Raw genomic sequence first — 19,550 nt, forward strand, 5'->3', positions numbered from 1 at the left:
AATCCTGATCCTTAGCCCTCCTACTGTGCTCCGCCAATCCCTCCCAACAAAGGCTCCCCCACCCCCACCCCCCTGTGGGAGCTCCACCGGGTGGTCATGGTGGTAGGTCTATTGCCCATGTGCCACTGTACCATTGCCAGGCTGCAGAGGGAGGGTCCCCCAAGGGTATTGGGTGCGCTTGGGCTTAGGGCAATAGTTTGCGCTTGGGATTATCCCCAGGGATGGGGGTTCCATTTCTGGACTACCCCATCTCGCCCTGAGCAAAGTGAAGTTCACTCTTTGCATGGTGATTTCAGACAGCTCCCTGTTCAAAATCATCATCCTTGTTGGTGAACTGTGAAAACTTTGAAGTGGTCTTCTTACTTTGAACTGTTCCGTCTGACAGTGGATGAGCAGATCAGACAGTTCATTGAAGATACAATCCAGGAAGCCTCAAATACTTTTCCTTTCTTTATATTTGTTCACTCAACCCCATGCTTTTGACATTGCTGCTTTTTGAAATGGCTGAGCCTTCCTAGAGAGCTCACAACACTTGAAAAGCTTTGAAATCTGCTGAGATCCTTTGAAATTCTTTATATGCATTCAATTTCACTGGGCAGTACCTTTAACTAGCTTTTGAGTGACAGCTTAATGGTTTATGTACTGAAGGCAGGATGTTTGATTATTTCTTTCCCTTCATGCTTGAATACATCTGCAATGCCCCCCAATTATCTGTTTATGAATATCCTCGTTCTGATTGACACTGCTGGCAACTCCAAATATACTAAGTGCTTTTGGTTCCTCTTTTCTAACTGCAAGTTGTGGAGAGATGGGGGATGTGGGGGAAAGGTGAGAGTAAGGGGTGGGGGATAGGGTCAGCTTCATCTGTCACCCTGAGGATGGGGTGACTCCTTATTTCATGATGATGGGGGAGGAGGATGCTCCTCTTTGCTGATGGGTTGGAGGCGCTCCCCTTGGAAGCAGGGCTCACCATTTCTGTTGTGGTGGAATGGGGGGCCTATCCCTCAACGCTGAGATCAGGGCGCCCATTAAAAGATGGTTTCCCCAGATTATTAAGTTCATGCTAGCCAGCGTACTAGCCGCTATGCATATTTTTGCATGCTGAAGTTGAGAAAATCCACCTCATCGACGCTCTTAACGTGCGAACAGGAACCACTCTGGTTTTCCCGCTGGTGGGAGTACTGGGCGCGATTCTCCGCTCCCCACGCCACGTGGGAGAATCGTGGGAGGGCCCCCTGACAAATTTCACGCCCCCTGCGATTCTCCGCCCCGCCCCCCCCCCCCCCCCCGCTCGAAAGAATCGGCGCTTGCCGTTTTTCACGGCGACCGGCGATTCTACAGCCCGGATGGGCCGAGCGGCCTGCCGTTTGTGACCGTTTCACGACGGCGGCAACCACACCTGGTCGCTGTCGTCGTGAAACGGGTATGGGGATGCCCGTTTGGGGCTTGTAGGGGCCTGGTGGGGAATGAGCACCACGACTGTGCTCGGGAGGGGGCAGGCCCGCAATCGGTGCCCACCGATCGTCGGGCCGGCGTCTCAATCGGACGCACTATTTCCCCCTCCGCCGCCCCGCAAGATCAAGCCACCACGTCTTGCGGGGCGGCTGAGGGGAAAGATGGCCACCGCGAATGCGCGGGTTCGAGCTGTCAGCGTCATGACGTCAGCCGCGCCGAGTTTTCCCGGGAATGGAGAATTCCGCCCTTAGTCTCGAAACCAGAGATTCATGCCCCATGTCTTTGTTTCAAGCAAAATCGCACTGTGCACCTGCTTGTTGGCTACAAGATGGAGAAGCAGGACCCAGAGAGCTAAACTGGAAGACTGCAAATGTGCATTCTACTTCTCCATTTTATGGAGGGGTTGATTATTAAGGATCCCTCCCCCAACTCCGCTTTCACCAACTTTTGATCCATGTCACCATCACCATCACACCCCACCACTCTCATCAATGTCTCTACAAGAATTCCTCCCCCACTCTCGATCTGACTGAATTTCTCCGCTACCCCCTCCCCCCTACCCCGATTCTTTTCAAGGAACATCGCGCTCTCACCAGCTCTCCAGCCTTGGTGCACGGTCTAAGTGTCCCTTGTTTTATTTCCTAAGAATTGTCACCTTGATCACAACAATAATCTATTCATCATTTTATTTCTGATGGTTCTAGGTAAGCACATTGCCTGATGTCATTCTGAAATTAGGAAAATTTCCAAGACAGCTTATACAAAAGTTGGCATCCCACATCATTGTTTGCAGGGTTTGGAAATTGATTTTTTTTTAAGTTGCCAAATACTTTGCAGTTGAGTCAATTCTTCTTTGAGGGCTTTTTTTTTCCTGTAGGAATCAATGCTTCAAGCTTTGGAATTAACTACCGATTCAATGGTACTTGAGTTGTCAGCATCCTTGAGTTAAATGTGCCACGATTCCTCTTTGTCATTGCTGTCCTGTTGATGGCTGTGTATGTGTAAACCTCATATCGGAGACAGCCTTGGCTATGATAGCCTCTAGTAAATTGTCAGCTGACACACAGTGGGTGGAATCATACCAGAATTTGGCAAAGTGTCAGGCTCAGATTGAAACTGGAGTGTAACTCTCCAGTTGCACAGACCATTTTTCTCTCCAAATATAAAACCTCTCTGAAGGAAAAAAGGACTGGGTTATGCGGACACTTAGGTGGGGCAGGGCCTCATGGAACTGGCAACCAGTTCCATAGAGATTGGGTGCCATCTTTAAAGCACACCTGATCAGCACTGCAGCCTAATGGCTCCCAGGCCCCATTACTGAGGTACCAGCGCCACCACCCCCCCCCCCCCAAGTTATACTCACCAGCATTCCATCCCCTCATCATTGTCTGATCTCCCAAAATCCCACCACACATCAATGACCATCCCCCACCGCGTGGGGCTCCCACTGGGTTCCTCCCTAGCACTGCCTGCTAACACAGGTTGGCGCTGCCAGGTTGGAACCACTAGGTTGGCACTGCCAGGCTGGCAAGGTGCCAGCTTTGCAGCGCTAACCTGTGCCGGGGGCAGGCCAGAACATGTTCCTCTCCTCCCAGCGGCTATACTGACCTCTGTGCCCAATAGTGATACCTTCAACCGCTTCTCACTTGGCTAAACCAGTTGTAAACCTTTCTGGTATGACGTGAAAATCTATTAAAATCTATTAGCTTCATGGCCTTTGTGGGTGACCTCGTGACAACATTGGTGAGGGGCGGGGAAAATAGGGAGAAGCAATCTGGCGATAATCGAATTTCCCGATTCTCGCGGGACTTCTGCCCGCGCTGCCAATCCCGTGCATGGCTAGTGTAGGCTCAATGTCGCCTTGCCTGACACATATGAAATAGCCACAGGCGGGATGTACTGGAGGATTGCTGCCATTTGCGGAATCATATCCCAAAGGGCCATCAGAAAGGTTAGACAACCAAGTAGCAGGAAAAATCGACAATTCTAAGGAGTCTGGAAGCAATAGAGAATGACACTGACCGGGATTCTCCGAGCCAGCACAGGTCGGAGAATCGTCGGTGACGCGGGAAATTCCCGCCACACCGCTCCAACGCCGGGACGCGATTCTCTGCCGCCCGGAGAATCGGCGCCAATTGCACCCGCGCGGTTGACAAGGCGCCAGTCGGGGACCGCTGAAAGAGGCCCCTGTGACGATTCTCCGCGGTCGACCGGCTGAATACCTGCCAGTTTCTGACATGTCCCGCTGGCATGGTTCCAACCTGGTACCACCCGGCGGGAGCTCGGACCTGCAGCCGCCGTGGCCCTCCTGCTGGAGAAGCGGGGGGATCTGACTCCGGGGGGGGCCACCAGCCATCACGGCATCCAGGCCCGCGATCGGGGGCTAGCGATCGGCGGGTGCCCGCGATCTGGAGGGGGCCTACCTCCTTCTGCGCAGGCCGCTGTAGGCCTCCACCATGTTGCTCGGTGCCGGCGCGGAGACGGCCACCACGCACATGCGCCAGCACGAAGACAGCAGGGTCACCTTTTGCTACCTGAGCAACGCGCAGCACTCCAGCGCTGTGCTGGCTCCCTGAGGACCGCTGAATCGCTGGGCCGGGAGGCCCGTTGATGCTGGCGTTCGCCACCCTGGTGTGTACGCCGGCGTCAACACTTGGCCGGGTTTTCGGCGAATCCCGGCCACTATCATTTTTTGCTTACATCGAACCTGAGCTCAACACATTGCATAGCACACATTGGTTCTTTCCACACTGTGACAGAAATGTGTTATTGGTTGCATCATTGCTTGCCAGAACTAAGAAATGCCAAGTTATAAGTCAGTTTCCCACACTAAAAACATACATCACAGTCTGGGATGGTAAAAGTATTTTATTAACAGGTAGGCAATTTGTATTATTATTTTTCGTGCACTCATCCATTGTATCACCTTCTACTGGATCATCATGATTTTCCTCCAAAACAAAATCAGATTTATACTCGGAAGGTGTGCTGAAATATTAACCTTACTCTTGAGTCTTAAAACTCTATCCCACATGAATGCTGAAATCCAGCCTGGTCGCTATCACTGTTAGTGATGTTTAGTGTAAAATGTCAAATCAATCCTGAAAATTTCTCCTCAGTATTCCTCACCACTTTTTCTCCTCTTCTGGAATAATGGACTCTGCTGGGACACGTCCTCATTTTTTGCAGCTCGTCTTCTAATACCCCACCCAGATGGTCAATATTCATTGTGTGTGTGCGTCCAGACAGTACACAAGGTATCTGATTGCAAAAGTTATCAAAATTAAACCCAATCCGCATCCTTCCTGCCAAAGACTAGCGTCAGTTGCTGTTTAGCAATTAGAAGGGAGAACTTGAGTTGGATTTCTCCCTCGGGTGTGTTTGAAGTCACATATGTAATATTCCAGTGCTGCCTTTGCTGAGGTCACCTTACCCAGCACTGACCAGGGTTAAGAATTGTGGTATTCCTGATTTGCATGGTTCAGCAGGTGACCCCCATGTCACCACGCTCCATTTAAATACTTTCAAACCAATTCCATGAAGATACAAGTCAACAATCAAAACCTATTCTGAATTTAGCAGAATGAGATATGGCCTGAGAAGTGTTGATCCTGTCATACAGGGAGTTGGACCTATATACGTTGCTGACCTCAAGGCGTTCAATGATGCCATTTTGTGCAAGAAAAAAAAATCAAGGTTTCTGCCTCTTTATAAAATCAGATCTATGTTAAAATTATAAATACATATGTGACCCTTAAGTTGAGGTAGTTCAGTGGTGTAAAATAAAGCACGTTCCATTTCAGGCCCAAACGCCAAGGTACGATGCTTGCATCTTCACAGTATAGTCTGGCTAGATGTAAAATCCTGACTGCTTTTGCCCAATAATGCATCTCGTGCCAACCCATAGAAGAACAGTTTGAACTGGACCATTCATTTCTCCATTTCCATTACTATCCTGCTGCCTTTCTGAGCATGCTTGCCAGTGCAGTGACATATTAGAAGTGGATTTATGCTGTGGGAACAACTAAGATCTAGACTGGGAATGTCTGAACTCTTCGTACCTCATAAGAAAGGAAGATTTGGATATATAAAGCATCTTTCATGCCCCAAAACACTTAACAGCCTGTTAAGTACTTTTGAAGTGTGGATCACTGTTATAAGATGAGAAATACTCTGACAGCAGCATTCAGGGAACATTCCAAAGAGCTTGATTATCTGTAGATTGATTCAAATGTTCAAATAAAATAAAGTGTAACTGGCAATCTGGTACCACAGCAACAATGTTCCCTTCATAAGTATGTAGGAATGTTATGAGAATAATAGAAATTGGTTTCAGCTCAGAAAATAGTGGTTCATGGTCATTTTCTTTCTGGACTGAAAGATGGCAGACAGCGGTGTTAACCAAAGGTCAGACGCGGGTCACAGCGTCTTTTACATATAAAAATGTCTCAGATATTTGAGTGCAGAGTAAAATTTCAAAATTTGCCTTGATACCAAACTTGGAGATGTGCCAAACATTGAGGTTCATGCCAATTGACTTCAACAGGCCTTGGATAGGTCAGCCGAATGGGTAGACAAGTGGCAGATGGAATTTAATACAGAGGAATGTGAAGTAATGCATTTTGGCAGAAGGGATAGTGAGAGACTTGATGGCACAATTCCATAATGTGAGCAGGACCGAGGGAGCTCAGGATTCATGTGCATCGATTTTTGAAAGTGCCAGGACAAATTGAGAGGGCAATTAGCAAAGCATGTGAGCTATTAGGCTTCATAAATAGTTTACAAAAGCTGAACGTTATGCTAGACTTTTTCACAGCTCTGGTTAGGTCACAACTGGAGTATTGTATCGAGCTCTTGTCACGACACATTAGAAAGGATTTGAAGGTCCTTGAAAGTGCAAAGATGGTTTTATTTTTTATAAATTTTGAGTACCCAATTATTTTTTTTCCATTTCAGGGGCAATTTAGCATGGGCAATCCATCTAACCAGCACGTCTTTTGGGTTGTGGGGGTGAAACCCACGCAGCCACGGGGAGAATGTGCAAACTCCACACAGACAGTGAACTGGGGCCGGGACCGAACCCGGGTCCTCAGTGCCGTAGGCAGCAGTGCTAACCACTGTGCCACCCTGAGTGCAAAGAAGATCATCCAGAATGGTTCCAGAGATGAGGGATTTTGACTGTGAGGTTAGTTTGTTGAAACTATGGCTATTCTCCTTGGAGCAAAGAAGATTGAGTGGAGAGTCGATAGAGGTGTCCAAGGTTCTGACAGGTTTGGATAGGTAGACAAAGAAAAGCTGTTCCTTTTAGCGGTTGGTACAAGGACACAGATTTAAGGTTTTGGGCAAGAGATGCAGAGGGGATGTGCAGAAGTTTTGTTTTTCCACGGCAAGTAGTAATGACCTGGAACTCACTGCTTCTAAGGGTGGTGGAAGTAGAGATGATGATTTCAAAAGGAAATCTGATGGGCATCTGTGAGAGCACAGTGGTTTTTACTGTTGCTTCACAGCGCCAGGGACCCAGGTTTCCGGTTTCCTCCCACAACACCTGAAAGATGTGCTTGTTAGGTGAATTGGACATTTTGAATTCTCCGTCAGTGTACCCGAACAGGTGCCGGGATGTGGCGACTAAGGGATTTTCACAGTAACTTCATTATGTTAATATAAGCCTACTTGTGACACGAATAAAGATTAATATTAATAAATAAGCAAAGAGGGAAAGACCAAGGTATTGGTTCTGACTAGACAGCTCTACGGGGAGATGGCAAGATTTCAACGGACTTAATGACCTGCTATAATAACTCTATGCGTGCAATTCTCCAGTGTCATTGCACTTACTCAAGCGAAACAAGGCCGGTGACCAGTGGGAGAAGCCACCAGGCACCAAACAGTTTGTGATGCAATCGGCCCGCCTCCCAAAGGCGAAATCGGGATCTCACCACAATCGCGAGAAACCAATTATCCCCACTGAACACCAATTTCCATACAATTAATGAGAGCCACCCCATGTCCAACTGCCTCCCGTCATTCAGTGGCCTCGTCAGCAAGTGAAAAATGAAAATCGCTTATTGTCACGCGTAGGCTTCAATGAAGTTACTGTGAAAAGCCCCTAGTCGCCGCATTCCGGCGCCTGTTCGGGGAGACTGGTACGGGAATTGAACCGTGCTGCAGGCCTGCCTTGGTCTGCTTTAAATGCCAGCGATTTAGCCCAGTGTACTAAACCAGCTCTCGCTGGCACCAATTAGTACTGCTTTTGAAAATATGAACCTGTTGGAAGGGCTTCTGTCGGGAGTCAAAGAGGCAAAGAGGCCGAAAGCGCGGGGCTTGCTGCCCCTGTGCTCAGGTGTAGGGTTCCTCTGCAGGAGAGGGCCGCCATAGGAGGGTGGGGGAGAGGCGCTAGGAGGGAAACTGGGGGCAACCGCTTGCGAAATCACCCATGCCAAGCCATGGATCGTTTACCCATTCTGGACGCAATCTTTCTCCCTGCCTGTCTTCTTTAATGTGGTTTACAATTCCCCACTGTCCCAATGGTACCACCCCACCCCGCCAACAGGACCCCCAATCCCACCAATCACCCACCTCCCCTCCTCAGTGCCCTCAGTGATCCTCAACATGCTTGGCCCTCCAGTTCTACCACTACATCTAGGTGTTTCCCCAGGATGCACAGCAGAGGTGGAGGTAGCCAGTTGCTTACCTCGTCCCGTGTCCTTCGATGCCACTGATGGGTGTCCTCTAGGGGCTCTGAGGCTGGAGGGCCCCAGCGCACTTGTTGCTGGCACACACACAGCCGTGCCACTCTGTTCTGTGTGCTGACTTTGAGATGCAGCGTCATTCGAGCGGTGGAAACTGGGGGAGCTGGTGCCCATCGTCGCCAATCCATTGGACAGGTCCGGCTTGGCACCCGGCACCTCTTCCTCCCGCTCAGTGCCCATAGGTCCTTGGAGTTCACCTTGGGATGGAGGGGCAGCTGGCTCGAGCCCTGGTCTCCCTTGCATCATCTGGCTCTGCCAGCCTTGGCAGCCCCATGGTGCGCACCATCGTGTCGACACCCTCAGTGATGCTCCTCAGTAATTGGGCCATGCTCTACTGTGCTTCAGCAATGCCCACCTTTGAATGGGACAAGCTCCGCAGCACCTCGGCCATGCCCATCTGAGAGTGGGACATTTCTGGCAGAACCTCACCAAGGTTGGTCCGGTACTGGGTGACATCCCCCAGCGAGTCGGACATTCTGCCGAGACCCTCAGCCGCTGACTGCTTGACGCCTTGGTCACGTTCACTCATGGTTCCGATGTCATGCACCAGGCTCTCCACTGCGGTCACCACCCTAGCAGTGTTGGCCCCGGTGCCATGCATTGCCGGTGCCATGCATCTCCAATGCCCGTAGCCTCTGGGACTCCTCCAAGCAGACATGAATCTGCTTGAGTGATGCTGACATCTCCCTCTGAATATCCCGGCTTCTCCCTATCGTCTCATTCACATTCGGGTGGCTCTGTACCACAGGCTCAGCATCAGGCTGGGGCCCAGCTGGGTCCTGGGATCTAGCAACCCTCCCACTGCTGTCTCCCCTGGGGGTTCCTGCCTCCACCTGATGTACATCAGCATCAGTATGGTGCTCACCAGATTGTGCCGCAGAAGCCTGACCACTAACATGTCCCACTGAGGTGTGTGTATCTGCGCTGATGGAGGTGGGAGTGACAGCTGTGCCGCAACTATAATGGTTACATTCTTGGAGCTCTCAGCCGAGGTAGTCTCATGTGTGGCAGGACGAGCAGCCTGGGATGTGCCGTGTTGTCAGCTGGAGGACCTGCGAGAGGCCTCACGGTAGCATGGTGGTTAGCATCAATGCTTCACAGCTCCAGGGTCCCAGGTTCGATTCCCGGCTGGGTCACTGTCTGTGTGGAGTCTGCACGTCCTCCCTGTGTGTGCGTGGGTTTCCTCCGGGTGCTCCGGTTTCCTCCCACAGTCCAAAGATGTGCGGGTTAGGTGGATTGGCCATGCTAAATTGCCCGTAGTGTAAGGTTAATGGGGGGATTGTTGGGTTACGGGTATACGGGTTACGTGGGTTTAAGTAGGGTGATCATTGCTCGGCACAACATCGAGGGCTGAAGGGCCTGTTCTGTGCTGTACTGTTCTATGTTCTATGTTCTAATGGGCATGTGGTCAGTGGGAGGGATGATTCAGTCAATAAGCAAGAACAACTCACATTTGACAGTTCCTCCGGCTGGAGCCCGGCTGGAGCCTAGCTGGAGCCTGGTGGTCCAACATCTCTGCAGCATCAGCCAGCCTCCGCGTGGGTGACCACCCTGTCCTCAGCCACTCCAGTCACCTCCAGGACCGTTGCTCATAGGAGATAGGGATTCGTAAGTCAGGCAGCCCTCCGTCAGTCTGGGCCCTCTCTCGACGATTATGGGAGAGCTTTTCCTCAGGAGACACAGAGAGGGAATCATTAGCCACACGCATGGTTCACAGCGGTGGGAAGGGGGTTGAACGGGGAGGAGGTCGCATGGGGAGTTGGGGTGTTTATGCTCCCTTGGAGGGGGGGGGGGTGGTAGCGGGGGGGCATTGGTGTCTGCTCACTCAAGCTGCCCGCTGTAGGATTTTGGCTTTTTTTGGCACCAGTCCTCCTGGTCACACTCCTCGAGTTCACAGCTGCCGCCACCTCATCCCAGGCAGCACTGGCTGCCCCATGGCTGAATCTCCTGTATCCTCAGGTGAACAGAACACCCCTCCTGGCCTCCATACCATCTAGGAGCCTCCCCTGATCTGCGTCCTTGAATCTTGGGACTGGTCTCCTCGGCGCCATCATTCAAGCTGGCTGGGGTTGGCTGAGCAAGTGCAGCTGAGGTGCTGCTTCACCTTGTTATGGGGGGACTGCCGAGTGAGGTCCCAGCGAATCAGCTGGCGAGCCTTCATTTACGGAGAGACGCCCGTGGGGCCTCTTTAAGTGCACCAATTAATTTTGAATTGCATTGCCGACCTCGCTGGGCCGAACACCAGGGAGCTCGCGTCAATTCCCGCTCGCTTCCACAAAATTTTTCCGGACTTTATGACTGAGCAGGAGAGACAAAAAAATAGAAACAACAGTGTGCAAAGCACATGAAGAGAGCAATGAGGTAATAGACTGGGGGGGGGGGGGGGGGGGGTGGTGAGGGGGTGGAGTGAGGGGCTGTGAGGGTGATGTCAATGGGGGTACCAGGTCTATAACCAGACCCTAGAAAGCATGGATCATCAGTTGGGAGGTAATCAGTAGGTGGGTTTTAATTCAGTAACCCTGTGAGTACAAGAGTTCAGAAATAGACAAACATCGAAAAAAAATAAAGTAAAACAGAAGTTTAGTGCTTGCAACTTAATAACACACTCCAAGGTGCTTCAGAATAACATTATTAAAATTTGACACTGAGTCAGAGAAGGTGATATTTGGGCAGACTGCCAAAATCCTGATCAAATAGGTACGTTTTAAGACACATCTTGATGGAGATAAGCGAGACGGTGGGAGTGGTTTCTGGAGGGAATTCTAGAAATTCGGGCCCACACAACTGAAGATGATGGCCACCAATGGTAGAGCAAATAACATTGGGCCAGAAGAGAAAGTAGTTGAAGAAGGAAGAGACACAACTGAACCTGGAGGCTTTTGTCGCAATGTGATGGGAACATCAGAAATTTGACTAAACCAGACACATTTAATATTCAGGGGTTTAGTGTTCAAAAAGGAATGAAAAGACAGAAAAGTAAGTGATGTAGCCCGGTATGTCAGGAACTGGAAGGTAAAGGAAGTTAACCCTGAGGGAGAGATAAGCTTCAGAAAGAACTACTTCGAAGAGAAATCAAATGTGAAAAATAAAATCAAAGTTAACACTCCAGACAAGCAACTCAATACCAGAGGTTTTCCCTTTGAGGAGAAAGAAAAGAGGTATTTGAAAGCAAGCATCAAAAAGCAATTTCAATCAACCCAAAACAGATTGAGAAAACACAGGTGATTTGGATATTCAGATGACTGAATATAACGCTTGCCTGTTTCATGACTCGGCATACAAGGAACAGCATAAGAAGCAGTGGTCTGATTGACCTGGTATTTGTAAATTACCCTATGTATAGGAAATGGAAGCTGGAGGAACCCAATGCTACACTGTCAGCACAGAATAATCCATTTGAACATGAAGCGGGACCAGATTAAATACAAGCCCATGGATAACTTTAAAACATCTAAAATCAGAGATGAGAGAATATTTAAAACAGGTGGACGTTCAGTTGTTCAGCGTAAAGATAACAGGGATTCCTTTAAAGTCGCCATAGTCCCAGTTGACCTATGCTGCTTTCCCCTTTTGAGGGAGAGAGCTGACTCATGATGATTTAACCTGAGGATCACAAGGACAATTATGAGCATTCACCGCAAATAGATCTTCAATCTCAATGACCTCAAATCCTAAATAGATTGACAAAACAAGTTTAAAGTGAAATAAAGAGAGTCCATGCCCTCTACAAACACTACAAGGAGATGAAAATGGGCTCCATCCAACAAACATGAGAGTACACAAAATGAAGTTGGAATAAAAAGGGGTAATCAGAGTGGTGAAGAGGGAGGCCTGGAATTTACTTCTAAGCAGTCCTCACTGGTTGTGTAAGGCATGGTGGTGCTAACACGATTTGTCCATTCTACGCTTTGCATGCTTTATCTCCTCCACTTGTAACACTTAGTCCTTTATATATAATCAAAAATGGAAAAGTAAGTTCCATGTTCATTGACAAATGCACAATCAATAGACCAGTTTGGATACCATGTGAGGTTCTGGCTGTCGTATTGCAGTGCAGATGAAAAATTATCTGCCAACGACTTTGTACTTTTTAATCTTAACAAGGTGCTATTTCCTTCTTGAACTTGTTTGGAACTGCAGTCAGTGCTGAGTAGTGAAAGCTGTAACTCAACACTAGTTAGAGGTGATAGAAATAGGGAGTGATGGAAATACTCGGCAGGGCAGGTGGCGTCTATGGCGAGAGAAAAACCGAGTTCACATTTCAAGTGGATAAAATATCATTGACCTGAAATTCTAACTCTGTCTCTTTCCACAGATTCTCTCTGACCTGCTGAGCATTTTGTAGCATTTTTTCTTTACATTTCAAATACCCAGGATTCGTAGTATTCTGCTTTTTGACCAGTTGGAGGTAATTAAGTATAATCAGTAACGTGGTGTAAACTGCTCACTTTACACCTGTCTGAATGAAAAGTTCAACTTGCTTAATAAGCTTTCTTAAGAAAGGACTATAATAAAAAAGGGAATATTTTAGCTATTTGTGGCCGATTTAACCAACTGCCAGATTTATGCACAGACAGTTTAAGTGCCTATGGCTATACTAGTCTGAAAACGCCCGATCTCCTCTGATCTTGGAAGCTAAGCAGACTCCGACCTGGTTAGTACTTGAATGGGTGATCACCTGGGAATAACAGATGTAATAGAGGGGCGGCACGGTAGTATAATGGTTAGCACTATTGCTTCACAGCGCCAGGGTCCCAGATTTCGAATCCCGGCTTGGGTCACTGTCTGTACGGAGTCTGCAATTTCTCCCCGTGTCTGTGAGGATTTCCTTCAGGTGCTCCGGTTTCCTCCCACAAGTCCCGAAAGGCGTGCTTGGTAGATGAATTGGACATTCTGAATTCTCCCTCCGTGTACCCGAACAGGCGTCTGAGTGTGGCGACTAGGGGATTTTCACAGTAACTTCATTGCAGTCTAAATATAAGCCTACTTGCGACATTAATAAAGAATATTATCATTAAGTGGTGGGAACCGTGCGACAATAACAAGAGGAATGCTGAAGGGTATAAAACAACAGGGACTGATCAGGGATGCAGAAACTCAATGAAAATTGGTCAAATTTTCAGAAAGTACCAAAGTCAAGAGAGACATTAGCAGTCCATAAATTGTGGAATAAAGGAGAAATTACTGGAAAAGCTCAGGAGGTCTGACAGTATCAAAATAAGGGGAAGTAGATTTAGGACTGAGTTTAGGAGGAACTTCTTCACCCAAAGGGTTGTGAATCTATGGAATTCCTTGCCCAGTGAAGCAGTTGAGGCTCCTTCATTACATGTTTTTAAGGAAAAGATAGATAGTTTTTTGAAGAATAAAGGGATTAAGGGTTATGGTGTTCGGTCCGGAAAGTGGAGCTGAGTCCACAAAAGATCAGCCATGATCTAATTGAATGGCGGAGCAGGCTCGAGGGGCCAGATGGCCTACTCCTGCTCCTAGTTCTTATGTTCTTATGTTCTTATGATAGAGATAGGTGAGAGAAGGTATGCTAATTATATATTACCTTCAAACCTGGTTCAATGAGGCCTGTAGGAGAGTATGCCAAGAGCAGCATCAGACATGGTTGGAAACAAGGTGCCAAGCTGGTGAAGCTACAATGCAGGAGTACATGCACAACCAATAGATAAGTTCAAAGTTCTGCGGTCATACCACATTCAGACAATTAAACAATTAACTTGAAGAGGCAGATGCACAAACATCCTCAAAAATGCCCAACAAAAGAAAAGGTGAAACATTTGCAACCACCTTCAGCCAGAAGCGCTGAGTGGATGATCCATTGCATCCTGTTCCTGAGGTCCTCAGCATCAAATAACAATTATTCAATTTGATTCCCTTCAAGTGATATCAGAAAATGACTGGACTGGATGCAGTAAAGGCGCTGACAGGCTGGCTCTAATACTGAAAACTTGTGCTTCGGACTGAGATGTCCCTCTGGTCAAGCTTTTTCAGTGCAGCTATAATATTGGCATTTAATCAGCAATATGGTGATACCCCCCATCATTCACAACTCCTTAGATAATAAAGCAGTACCATGTCCATATGCAGCAATACTTGGATAACATTAGGCTTGGGCTAATACGGGGCAAGTCTTGTCATGCAAGTCCCAAACAATGACCATCTCCATGAAGAGAAAATCTTATGATCTCCCACCATCAATATCCTGGGGGCACATTGACCAGAAACTTAACTGGACCAGCCATATAAATATTGTGATTTTCTCACCTCCTGACTCTGCAAATCCAGTCTACAATCTACAGATCACTTGTGCAATGAAATACTCTCCACTTGCTTTGCAGAGTGCCGCTCCCATAAACTCCAGATGCTCAGCAACATGGAAGACAAAGCAAACCGCTTCATCAATACCATATACACGAGTTTAAACATTCACTCCACACACAGTGGAAGTAGTGTGTGCCATTTATAAGTTCCACTGCAGCACTTCAACAAACCTCCTTTGATAATACTTTGCAAACATGCAAACTCTAATACCTAGAAGGATAAGCACGGTAGCATAGTGGTTAGCACATTTGCTTCACAGCTCCAGGGTCCCAGGTTCGATTCCCGGCTTGGGTCACTGTCTGTGCGGAGTCTGCACGTTCTCCCCGTGTGTGCGTGAGTTTCCTCCGGGTGCTCCGGTTTCCTTCCACAGTCCAAAGATGTGCAGGTTAGGTGGATTGGCCATGCTAAATTGCTCTTAGTGTCCAAAATTGCCCTTAGTGTTGGGTGGGGTTACTGGGTTATGGGGATAGGGTGGGGGTGTGGGCTTGGGTAGGGTGCTCTTTCCAAGAGCCGGTGCAGACTCGATGGGCCGAATGGCCTCCTTCTACACCGTAAATTCTATGAAATCTATGATAAGGACAGCAGTTGCATGCGAACTGAGCCATCAGCAAGATCCCACCTAATCCATACACTTTCCTAGCTTTGAACTATATCACCATTCCTTCATAGTTGCTGGATCAGAATCCTGGAACACCCTTCCTGAAAGCATTTTGACTTTAGTAGCTCAAGAAGGTTGTTCATGCCTGCCCGAGGGCAATTAGGGCTGTGCAACAAATACTGACCTTACCTGCGACACTCATATCTCTCAAGTAAATTTTTAAAAATCAATTAGATGTTTAATTGCATTCAAGTGTACATTAAATGAGAAATCACCTATGTACAGGAACAGGCTATAACTATGGTTGTTGAGTTGGAGGTACATTATGTGCAATATGTGTCTCTGTCAATAAACTCTTATATGTGTATAAAGGATAGGCTCCAGTTTTATCCTTCCTTGGCTATCTGAATTATAATAGGACAGTAGGAGACTCAAATGGAATGTAAACATCAGCATGGATTGCTTGTGCTGTATGTGTCGGTGCCATATACTCTATAAATTTGTAATTAATTGAAGATTCCTTAACATATGAGAGCATAAGGATGATACAGATGGTATGATACAAGTCGGGGAACTGTTAATCTAATGTGAGTTTATTATAGACCACTAAATAGTGGAAATATTCAGAGGGACATATTCGAAAAATGCTTAGAGTCACCAGAATCGTAATCATGGTGACTTTAATTATTCAAAAATACATTGGGGTAAAAATAATTTAACTAGCAAATGCAGGAAGATGTTCTGCTGTGCCCAGCAGATTTAATTGCTTTTAATTCAAAAAAAGGATCTTCTGGATCTCAGGCTAATAAATTAACTATAACTATGGTTGTTGAGTTGGAAGTACATTATGTTCAATATGTGTCTCTGTCAATAAACTCTTATATGTGTATAAAGGATAGGAAATTAACTTTCCTCTGGAAAGTAATCACAATTAAATTTGATAGGAAAACTGAAAAAAAAAGAATCCACGATAAAGTACATAATTGAAAATCAAGCAAATGTTAATGAGCTGAGAGGGGAACCAGCCCAGTAAAATCGCAAAGAAAAATTGGCAGATAAGCCAGAACAAACAGGATATGATTAGGATAATAACAGATATATCCCACAGAATGAAGAGAGTGCGGCAGAATTGAAGATCCTTGGATAAGTGGAGAAATTAATAGTTAAATGAGACCTATGAGGCATATGAAAAATCTAGGCCGAATAATTCAACACCAAATCAAACATAATGAAGAAAACGTAGATGCGAAATAAAGAATAGAAAGAATAACAGTCAGGTAACTTAGGTCGAATTGTGTCAGATTTTCTAAACATAGACAAAAGCTAAATAACGGGGTCATTCAAAGACTGAACAGGACAATATACCCCAGGAAGTATAATTTGACAAATGAAGGTAGAGGGTTGCATTCTCCGCACTCCAACGGCAAAATCGAAGCCGGCGCCGGGGCGGAGAATCCAGTTTGGCACCGAAATTGGACCCGGCAACCGTTCGATGATTCTCGAGGCTCTGAAAAGCGGCGTCACCGGGGAGTAGGCCCGCCGCTGGGGGCCATTGCCAGAGGCCCGCACCGACATCCTCTGCCCCCGACCGGCCGAGTTCCCGACGGCGTGGAACTAACCTGGTATTGCCAGTCGGGATACTCGCGTGGTGGCTGCGGTCTCAGTCCGTGGCCGCCTTGGTCAGGGGCGGGCCGATCAGAGGCCATGGGGGGCAGCCGGGAAATGATTGTCCGGAGTTTGAGGGTCGGGTGCATGGCCGATCGGAGGTCTGTTTCTTGGATCTGGCTCCATGGTCCGAGTCTGCTATAGAGAACGGTGTGGCCGCTGGAGGCTACCGCTGTGCGCATGCGTGACCTCTGACCCGGAAGTGCAGGGGCCCATATCTGCAGCAAAAGCTGCGTGATTTACATAGTCTTTTAGGCCATGGAATGTTTTGCTAGAAACAGTGCTGGAAGCAAATTGTAGAGTAGCGCTTAAATGGAAAGTTAATAAATATTTGACAAAGAAAATAAGAGCATGGGGAATGAGACTAAATTGATACCTTAATAAGGGTAGAGTGCTCAAGAAGAGAAGCTTATGGAATACGTAGCTATAATATGTATCAGTGAATAGAAGCCAGAGGTTACCTTTGCATTCTTGGATGATCTTGGAGTAGTGAATGGTTTTGACAGTGGAAGGCGAATCTCGATCATGCTTGATGTGATCCAGCTATATGTGGCAACTGATAGCTAAACAAGTTGTGCAACACTCGGAGCTGAGGGAGAAAATATGGAAGGCTGTACCAGGAGGGGCAATCAGGTTGGGAGAGAATTTGATTTTTGATTTGATTTGACTTGATTTATTGTCACTTGTAGCGAAGTACAGTGAAAAGTATTTTTCTGCGGCCGAGGGAACGTACACACTATGTATTGTGGTGAATGGAGGGCCAAAGCGAGGACAGTTGGGAATGGCATATTGAAAGGAGAGTTGCAAATGATTTTGAGGAGAGCTTTCTGGGGCATGAAGTTGAAGGAATGGTGTTGGAAGGGTACAAGTTTGCAAGTCGTAAGGCATACAAAAAAGTGATCAACAATGGCTTTATCTCACAGAGATGATGAGAGGAAAAAAGTCATTTCTCATAGCAAAGGCGAGGTGCTAAATTTGAATATAGTGTTGGGGAGTTTATGCGGAGGGTACGATTTTGAACAAGCAGTGACATGAGAGGCCAGAAAACAAGTTGATCTGATGAAATTATTGAGTTTGAGGAATTTGAGGGAAGAAAAGAAGGAGGATATTTCAGTGAGAAAGGTAGGGTGAGGCTTTAGAAAACAGACTGAAAATATTTCAATATGTACTAATATTGTTACAATCCAAGTTGGTTTTATAACTGGACAGGAAGATCCCAGAATGGAACTCTGGCTCAAAAAGGTTTCTTAAAATAAAATATGGAGGAACAGAGTCACAGGACGGCTAATTAGTTTTAGCGATAAAAAACATTCACTAAATGTGAACAAATTGGATTATGATACAAAACTCCTTTAATCCGCCTTTACTCCTCTTTGAACGCCTTTACTCCTCTTTGAACGCCTTTACTCTTCTTTGAACGCAAGTGACTGTCTGTGGATTTCTCCTCAAATTAACCCAAGATGATTCTTGTACTGTGAGCCCACCTTGTCTCACTAAACTCCAGCTTTCGCACAAGTGATTTCAAATATTACTTTCAAAAGTCACACTTCCAAATCTTCTTTTAAATTATGCTTTCCTTCCATTGCTTCCATCAAGGTTACATTTGTCTTAATGCTTTTATACAAACTCTGAGGACCAGCCACTGATTTTTCTCAATTATTTAAAATAATGATCAATAACCTTGTAACTCTCTGTTACTTTACTAAATAATAATTTCTTCTGGTTCGCAGTTTCCTCTGTTCTGTTAACTCCAGACTTCTTGGAAACCTCTCTTCATTTCTCTCATTTCCTTAACTTGCTGGACTTTAGGTTTACAGCATTTGTTTTCTTAACCATTCTTAACCATTACTCCATAGTTTCTTCCAGCAAGCCTGAGAGAGATATTCCCTCTTTAGCTTTCTAAAACCATTGCTTCTAGCAGAGCTGTGAGAGCTGTCTTCACTCTCACTAGCTATCTCCAACTGCAATCAAATTATCAAAACTAAAATGTACAAGTTTTGCTACCTTATAAGGTCCCAATTGTTAAAAAACCACTGCTCATTTATTTACTCTTCACACCGTAGCCCTCTCTAAGCACCATTGAAACGCAGTTAGATCTTAACCAATCCCCACACTGTAAACACCTTTGTCCAGCATTAATCTAACTATAGGTTTTCCCTTCCAGGCACAGGAATATTAAATTAAACCCACTTAAAACTATACCTTGGGCGCAATTTTCTGCTCCCCACGCCGGGTGGGAGAATCGCTGGAGGGCCGGGCGAATCATGCCATGCCGCCCTGGCACCCCCCGAGATTCTCCCACCCCCCCAAAATGGCGTGTCGCGATTTGCAACACGCCGCTCAGAGAATCGCCACTCGACGTTTTTTCCGGCGACCGGCGACCCCCGACGGGTTCATGCCGGCGGCAACCACACCTGGTCGCTGCCGGCGTGAACATCATGCGACAGGTAAGTGTGGGGCCTGTGGGGGGCGGAGAGAGGATCGAGCACCACGGGCGTGCTCATGAGGTGACTGGCCCGCGATCGGTGCCCACTGATCGTCGGGCCAGAGTCTCTAAGAGAAGCACTCTTTCCCCTCCGCTGCCCCGCAAGATCAAGCCGCCATGTCTTGCGGGGCAGCGGAGGGGAAGACGGCAACCGCGCATGCGCGGGTTGGAGCCGGCCAAACTGCGCATGCGCAGCTGATGTCACTGAGGCGCCACCGGCCGCGTCATTCTCAGCGCGCCGCTTTGACGCAAGCGTCAAGGCCCGGCGGCC

At 47.3% G+C, this 19,550-nt stretch overlaps 1 protein-coding gene and 1 pseudogene across 5 annotated transcripts in view; one reads left to right on the forward strand and one right to left on the reverse strand.

Moving 5' to 3' along the window:
- The window catches only part of tenm1 (teneurin transmembrane protein 1), a 1,865,819-nt gene that overhangs the window by 748,464 nt on the left and 1,097,805 nt on the right, over positions 1-19,550 (reverse strand). The window lies entirely within an intron of this gene.
- On the forward strand, positions 12,789-12,907 carry LOC119952510 (annotated as a pseudogene).

Source organism: Scyliorhinus canicula, chromosome 17 (assembly GCF_902713615.1).
Source record: "Scyliorhinus canicula chromosome 17, sScyCan1.1, whole genome shotgun sequence".
Classification (NCBI taxonomy): Eukaryota; Metazoa; Chordata; class Chondrichthyes; order Carcharhiniformes; family Scyliorhinidae; genus Scyliorhinus; species Scyliorhinus canicula.